This window comes from Sinohyriopsis cumingii, chromosome 10 (genome assembly GCF_028554795.1).
Source record: "Sinohyriopsis cumingii isolate HCF-2022 chromosome 10, ASM2855479v2, whole genome shotgun sequence".
NCBI classification, from domain to species: domain Eukaryota; kingdom Metazoa; phylum Mollusca; class Bivalvia; order Unionida; family Unionidae; genus Sinohyriopsis; species Sinohyriopsis cumingii.
Genome location: NC_142970.1, coordinates 5212154 through 5221570, shown reverse-complemented (window position 1 = coordinate 5221570; position 9417 = coordinate 5212154).

Here is a 9417-nt window from a genome sequence, read left to right as displayed (position 1 = left end):
TTGTGTGATGTTAGGTTACTTTGTATAATTTGTACCCTTGTAATAAGGGAAGTGACCAATGTCTACACACATTCACAGTTGCCCCTTTACTGGATCAGCTGGCTCACCGTAAGACCGATATCTATCCATGCCTATTAAAATGTTATGATTCAGCAGATCAGAGTCATTACAGTTCGATTAAAATTGTAAGTGGATGCGTAAGGTAGACTCGTATTTGACAGTGTTCTATACTACGGCAGGCATGGGTAAACTTTGTTATGAGTGAGGCGTGATTTACATTAGTGTAAGTATGGTAGATGAAATTGAATAATCACATGAGCTTTGTTAGCAAAGTAAATTAGAATACATGTCTTAAAAACTAATTAGTTTTTATGTGAGTGTCGATTTATTAAAAATAATTTTTCCTGTACACAATTCCTAAGACGAAAGAAAATAGCATCGTGTTTTGTGCTGTACTCTTTACACTGTGTTGACTGACACATCGATAGTTAACTATATTAATACAGATGTTAATAGTTGCCATGCACGATTTAGTTTGATACTTCTAAGCTTACGTTATTCTAGAAATGATGAACAGTTTACATAATAGGTTTTTTGAAATGTTTAATATTTATAGTCACATGAACTGCAAATTATGCCACTAAATTGCGATGTCAAAGTGAAATGGAGAAAACGATGAATTCTTCCCATATTAAAAGTATATATGTATTGACGCCACCAGTTACATAGGTTACTATTAATATTGCTATTCTCATATTGTCATATTCATGATTCCAAGCAAACAAAGGCTTAGTATAATTGCTCGACAGGTAGATAGATTTGTCAGTGAACTGCCCTTCGTGGTTGTAGAAACAATCCCTAAGTGTTTTCATGCATTACATCGCGCTCGGTGACTGAGCCCTTTCACGTGCTAATGAATGGAATATAAGTTGGATTAGAGCTAGTTTTGAGACATTAAAGTTGTCGTAATCGTCAATTTCTGTTCGACAATTAGCAAGATTATATCTCAATGCACGTGAGGGTTTGTTAACACCATTTTCAAATAGATGTGTAGCAAAACCTGGAACACAAATACTATTAATTTTGGCATCATTGGTCAATAAATCTAACAACACATCGGCAAATTACGAAGCCACATAATCACGGTCAGAAACCATAACTAATATGTAACATTAAACGCAAACTCCAAGGATAGTTAATAGCAATACCTTATCATTTTTCCCATATCTCTTTACTCTCTCGTTCTTATTAAGTTTAAAGGAGCCTGCAACGAAATAAGTTTTAAATGAGTTGTCATCAGAACCTGACATAAATATACAAGTTGTATAGTCTAATATTTTCGCTTCAAGATAATCTTCTTCCAGTGATATTCGTTCTGTTACTAAGTGAATAGCAATAGACCCCCGAAGAATGAAGAAATAATATATGAATCTATTAGTAGCAAGTCTTAAATTCCCACTAGGATGAAACTCAGGAGGATTTACATCTGCTAAAATGAATATTTCAGAATGCACTCAATCAATAATCCCTATCAATTTATTTGTCTGTTTAGCCATGACCTTGATATCACTGAATTCTACATCCACATTTTCTTCACCTAGAATCATCGTCATCGATGAGATCTTGCATCGTTGAATTTGGTTTCTATTCGTGATAATTTCTTCAATAAATTCCGCCAATACCCTAGCGTCTCTATTTTCAATATTTAATTGATTTAAATCAGATTCCTTTCATGATAAGGTCTCCGCTTATTAAGGTCTCCGCTTATTTTATAGCCAGACTGTAACTGAGCTTTTTGAGCTTGTGTCGGAGTGGTGTTTCATAATTTCGACCGACACATCAGAGTCTCCGTTTCCCCCATTTGATTGATTTCGTCCAAGTTCTTTGCACAAGCACTTAGCCTTTACAAAACAACATCTTAGACATTCACAGTTGTCCCGCTTGATTTTAAAGAATCGCAATTTCGCACCGGTCAACATCGCCAATAATCCGACTGGTAAAATCAGTCAAACTTGCTCAGATCAACGTCATCTCCTTATCGTGTCATGTATTTTCCATTGACGCTATATCGCCCCATTCACTACTCTGTCCGTCAATATTAATGGGCATTTTATATACTATACTATCTGTAACAACAAGAGGGATTTACGGGGGTATTACCAGTGTTGACCTCTGTTACTCGTCCATGCAGGCACACATCAAGTACTGAAGGTCCAGATATTTCAATGAAAAGTAATAAATCGGGTACACCGCTCCGGTGGCCTAGTGGTTAGAGCTTCCGCCATGGATGCGGGAGGTCATGGGTTCGATCCCCGGTCGAGTCATACCAAAGACTTACAAAAATGGTACAAACAGCTGCTTCGCTGGGCGTTCAGCATTAATAGATTAGTGTTAGGACTGATCGGCCTGGTGTCAGGATAATGTGACTGGGTGGGACATCATGCTACATGTCTGCGGCATGATGCCCCAGTGCTAGACACCACTATAAACTGCCACATTGCAGACATCTTAGCTATATGACTGAACAATTGTTAAACCTATGTTAAAAGCCAAATCACATCACATCAGATAAATCGCGTACACATCAGTTTGGAGAATCTGTAGACCCGAGTCAAAATTGTGATCCTGGCAAAAGAAACACGACAGGTTTCTATATGCAAGTGAAACGCGATTGTTGGTAAAACGAGCAAAAGTTCTTCGGTTATACTTGATTACCGTTAATGCCTTAATGTTCATTCATAAACACATGAACCGAAACAAACGAAAAATGATTCTTACAGGCTTACAGAATGGCCATTTCGACAACACATATTTGCCAGCATTACCTACATGAAGGCAAAATTTGCATAATTATTGTTAGGTTTCGAAAAGTGTTAAGCTCTGAAAACAGCACTGGGACCATCTGTACAAGTATTTCCACTCAATCATAATAACTGGGCTCAGCCTCCACGCTGTTCAAAACAAGTGTTGCAATTGTGATGACATGATTTACACTACTGAACAAGGCCATTACAGTCTTGTTGACAATTCCAACCTTGGAATCATGGGCGTAATTATGATTGCTGGTTTGTGTCAGTCCTCCATCAATTTACAAGAAGACATCACATGAGAAAATATACCGAGAAGTATCATGCACTTATAACGGTAGTCAACCTCTTTCACCAAGACACTCAACCTTTACACACTTTTGGTTTTTTCTCATACCTTATGATAACATTTCCAGTCGTTCTCGCAACCCTAATTCAATTCAAATTGCCACAATCACTCAATCAGTCACTCGTTGTTGAACATTTTCAATGATAATTCTACTGACTGGCTCGAGCATTGCTTCGTTTGATGGAAGTTCAATTGTCTGGATTCAACCTTCGGTTGCTGAGTCACTAATCGTGGTAATCGATATATATCTGACTTTAACAGCTCTGGTGGATTAAGTAGTTAGAGCGTCCACCTTGAATGCAGGAGGTCGCGGTTTCGAACCCCGGCCTAGTCATACCAAAGACTTACATAAAAATAGTACTAGCAGCTTCTTCACTTTGCGCTCAGGATTAAGAGTTTAATGTTAGGACTGGTCGGTCTTGTGACAGGATAATGTGACTGGGTTTGACATGATGCTACATGTCTGCGGCATGATGCCCAAGTGTTATACATCACTATAAAGTACCACGCAGCAGACATCGTTAAAAATTTAAGTCGCGCTTTGCGTTAACCACTCAGAATTCTAGATATTAATACTGACAAACACAACGTTTATGCTGCTATCGATGAGTTTATTAACAACAAGAGATAAAGTGGAAAAAGAACGATGATATGACGAAACTAAATGAGGATCAACAGGGGAAGTAAATGATGCACGTTAAAGATAATTAAGAATAAAAGAGTGATTAACAGTACAAAAGTTATCAAAAATACTCAAAGGATTTTTATTTTTATTATGGTATCTTTCATATGTTACATGGTGCATGTTTTTAGTTTAAATGAATAATGGTTAAACGGTTGTTATTCAAATTAACTACATATTTCCATTTGATTAATTTAATTAGTATGCTTGCCTATTTCATGTTGATATAAACACATCATCTTCATCATCATCATTAGTCTCATGACCTAGTGTGGTCGTTGAGGCACTGTGCTGCTGAACAGCTGACCAGTTCCCTCCACTTGTCTCGATCATGTGCCAATGCCTGTGTCTCCACAAAACTTTTCCTGGTCCATTCTGTGATGTTGTCAGTCCACTTTTTTCTGTCTACCTCTCCTTCTGCCACCCTGGACGCTGCCCTGTAGGACTGTTGTGGATAGACTGTTGGCTCTAGTGACATGGCCATACCATTTCAGCTTTCTCTTTTTGACGGTGGTTAGGAGGTCCTCATATTGGCCTACTTCGCGCCTGATGGTGTTACGCACTTCTTCATTTGTGATGTGGTCCATGTAGGAGATGCCAAGGATGGTTCTGTAGCATCTCATTTCAAGTGACTGGATTCTTCGTTGTAATTCTGCTGTCAGGGTCCATGCCTCACATGAGTACAAAAAGACTGAGATGACTAGAGCTCGCAATAGTCTGATTTTAGTTTTCAGACAAATATTCTTGTCTCTCCAGATGGGTCATAGCTTTGACATAGCTGCCATTGTTTGTGCTGCTCTTGACAAAATTTCTGCTCTTGATCCCTCTTCAGTGATTATGGAACCATGATATTTGAACTGGCTCACTGTTTCCAATTCATGTCCTCTGACTTTAATCTTGGATGAGATTTGTTTGCCACTATTTGTCATCAGTTTTGTCTTCTCGGCGAAATATAAACACACAATGGATTTAATTCAACGTGCAAAAATAAAAATAAAGTTTTTTTTGATGGAAATGTGATTAATATATATTTTTTTGTGAATATGTAATATTTTTCAAAAAAAAAAAATGAAAGACAATGAAACGCATGCTTACATGTAATTATTTGCTAGTGGCATACATAATCACGCATTTCCTATAAGTATAATACAAAAATCCCAAGTAAAAAGCCACATGAACATTTAACGTTGAAGGTCCGAATGTTTAATACAGTAATTATATAAGTAGCGGGTTCATAGAAAAAAAAAATCTAAGTGATAAAAATGCGTGTTTAATGTTCAATAATTTTTCTTATTCTGGATTCTGATGAAATATAAAAATGAGACTATGATCGTCCTGGTTCCTCTTGAACTAATTATTTTTTAAACGCTTCTTTATCGCAAGGTTTGTTCGTGTCATCAGTTGATAGATTTCGCATGGAATTAATACCTTCAGTAATTCAATAAGATGATATTACAGCCTGGAGAAAAACTCTGAACAACAAAGGCAAGCGGATCAGTTAGATGTGATCAATTAATGTTCATGTTGTCATGACAAACTTCAAAGTTAATACTCTCGGCAGCCTGTACTCATACCCAATACACCTGAAATAATATTTATATAATTGTAACGTCTGCAGAGCGACAGAGATATATTTAGTCAAAACATAATGCATGAAAGAGAACAACTGCTTTGCTTGCATCTAGTACAGTGTTGTACACCAATGAAATACAATTAAATTATTTAGTGTTGACTAACATCAGAAAAAGTACATTTTTATAAGTCAATGAAATATTGATAACGAAAATGATTATTTCGATTTTTATTTAAGAGACAAATATGTCTATTTTAATACTAGTCGCTAAAAAAAGTTCACAATTTTGAGCGCTATAAATGTATGACATTGTATTATTTTTGACATTAGTTTTGCGTTAAGACAACAAGAAAAGAACAGCTTGACCAAAACTTGTACACTGACAATATAAACAGATATATCTTCATCTTGAGCTGTTAATTGTGTATGACGTTCTAAATGTCTTATAATAAAAAAAATATTTAATATTGTCCTAAGAAATGCGACCTTTAACATGTAAAAAATTGTGCCTAATAGGCCGACAATATAATTTAGGGTTGGATGTGGGCGCTAGGGGCCTATGGCCCAGAATGTTTGTTTAAACTTCTTTTACCTCAACATAATTTGTTTCAATTATGACAGTAGATTTTTCAAAAATCTAATCAGAGCAGGAATATTTTTCAGCTATTTTGGGGATTGAATTTCTTTTTTAAGCTGAGTCCCTCCCGCCGATTTCCCTGTAAATGGTCGGACCCTATTCACTTGTGTATACAAAAATATGAATGCCACATACAAGCAATTATACCATTGCTATCTCGGTGAATCGGTGTTGAATTTCATGTCACAATGACATTGTTGAAAGTTTAATCCTATTTTAATTTAACTGTGATGCAGCGGTTCTAATACAGAGTTGCGTGTTTCTTTAATATGCTGTCTCTTCAGCACTATTACATTTCAATCAATGCAATTTTGTCAGTATTGTTCTCATACATTTGTATTGCCGTTCTTCATTTGGCACAACGAAAATATCGTCAAAATTATATTTTGATTTATATATATTTTAGAGAGCCTCTTTATATTGTGCATTTTGATAGGCACATTTCTGACAGCTGTAAAAGCATTAGTCTACAAAGGCAATACTCAGCTGTAACATGTGCCTTGATACATGGTCATGTTTCTTCATAGTATAAACATTGCTATGTTATAAAGAAAATAGTACAAAAAGTGGTGATTCCGCGATACAACTTTATGCTCATGATAACATCACTAGTATCCTCTGGTAACACACACCGAGAATTGCAGTCAAATAATGATGCGGGATATCATGGTCTATGTTGTTTGTGATTCTGATGACTTCAAGAAACTAACATTGTCACAAAATTTCTTAAGCTTTCATCTCAAACTGAAATTTCAAATCATCTTATTTGTATAGTTTTGAAAATAACTGGATCTTCATCTGAGGAAAATTATATGAAACGATGATACAATAATTATTTAGTTTCAAATTTGAACGTGATAAAATGAATTGACCCTTAATGCTTTAAAATTGTATTTAGAAAAATGATTAAAATTTTTTCAAAGATGTACCAAAAGAAAAATAAAACAATCTACGGGGCTCACAAGACGTGGAATAAACTACCACGAGACCATGGTCAGCCTATTATGATTTGGTACATTGTTCACTGTGGGTTTTTGGTTAGAGAACACTATTTAGACGAACTAAAATCATTATCCATTCACTAAGAAGTTAAACACTGGATTTACAACACAGTCAGATGATAACAGAGTTATGTTTTTAAGGTGAGGTTTCAAGATATATAATTCATAAGAATAAATCATGCACCAAGTAGTGTCACATGTGAGAACAGAACTGAGAATCAATTAAGTTTATAAGCAATATAACAACGGATGTATGAAAATGAGACAACTGGTTTGAAAAACACAAAAATATAGTTAAACTCCACAACTTCTCAAAAATGAAGAAGGAAACACAGGTGATAGAAATAACTACACAGATAAAAAAGGTACAGACTCACATTCGTGTAATTATATGCTAATGAAAACATGCATATTAGGTAGTCTACGATGACCGTGAAGCAATGATCAATATACTACAAATGTATAAACCTACTGTACTTCAAATGGACGTGAAAAAACCTTCCATTTCTTCTTTTTGCAACTGAGAACAATTGGCTCTGTGAGAAGGATATAGATTAAGCTTTTCAAAACGAACACATACTATTTGCCTTATGAGATATTTTAATTTTGGTTTCATATATTTTCATATGAATGTTGCGAAAAAAAAATTCGTAATGCAAAGTAAAAGGAATATTGCATAATGAACTCCGCCATACTATTTATTAACGTCCTAAGTACAGTTTTTATTTTCCTCTCATATAAGGTAAAACTGTAAAATGAACTCTGCTATGATTGATTCTAAGGTGCATACATTTTTTTTTAAATCAAGCAACTTTTTAAAATCAACGCGGTCAATTTTTTATTATAAAGTTTACCGAAATAGTAGTTAACCATTTAAATATCAAGCAAACTATTATGTAAAATCAAGTTTGTATTGCTCCTTTATGAATTTCTAACGAAATAACAATACATATATTTAATATCAAGAAAAAAACTTTCAAATCAACTCCAAAATGTAGCAAAGGCTAAATGTGATGTCTAAACTTAGAAGGAAAAGCTTTGTGTTCATGGGACAAAGATGCCTAACTACAAATACTAATATATCATCAACGCAAACTTTACTTTCCAACTATTAACACCTATGCATAAACTTGTTTTGTACTGACTGCTCAGGTGGTCTAATAGTTAGAGCGTCCGCCTCGAGAGGTCTTGGGTTCGTTCCCCGGCCGAGTCATACCAAAGACAAATAAAACTAGTACTAACTACTGAGCTTGCATATCAGAGTCGATAGTGCTTGTTAGGAGTAATCAATCTAACAAACTGTTCCGCTAGCGCGTTATACGGCATAAAATAAGGATATATGTTGTTTGCAGTTGGATTCGAGTTATACAGCATCTGAGATTTATCATGGACATGATCATGCTCTCTCCCCCCATCTTTCTCTCTCTCTCTCTCATATTAAATTCAATAATGAATTTATAAGGATGTATTCAGTGGGATGGATCCGCTAGCTGCTGCTACCTACTTTCTGCTGACAAAACAATACACCATCTGACATGAGAACGTTTGCAATGTGATTTCCACTAACACAGGCTTCAGCAGCCTTTTCCTGATCCTTGGGTCCGTCTGTGTAAATTCGTGTGAAGTTATTAAGTTCGATGCTTTTGCTCGTCGTGTAGAGTAAAAGTACTTTTCGTTGAGGTTTTTCGGATAAGCACGTTATCTGGAATTTGGAAAGATCAATGTTTGTAATGCCAGGCTGGGATATATTCTAATGCCAAATGTGGGTATTACATTTGATTTGCTTTGGTTACATTTGGTTTGTTTTGGTGAAGCTCCATCTATTGGAATTACATTAATGTTTAAGTCATCGATTCTTATGCAGAAGCTATTTATAAAGAAACTTTTCCTGAGAGCATGTGCTGCGGTTGAGAGCTGTCACTCAATTGTCTGAATCTTCTGGATAAGGTTTGCGGTGGACATATTTTACAGTAGAATGATATAATGCAATAATCACAAGTAAAAAATTGCAAAATTAATTTGTTATTACATATTTCATATCACTAGATATAAACGTCTAAGAATGTTAGAGGACATTCAGTGACATTCAATATTTTTAAACATTCAAAGACCTACAAGGACGAATGACATCTAGGTAGGTCAAGTGAATTATGGACATATCAACTGAGTGTGGTGCAGTTTACATCAGGAAGGTAGCCAGTGTGAGGAGTATTTGCTTTATTATTATGACTGGTATATCTTAGACATTTTGCTTTTATTTATATCAATATTTAGTCACTCCGGTTAAGGTTGATATTTTAAACCCATTATTTATTTTTGCTTTTATATATATATATATATATATATATATATATATATATATATATAT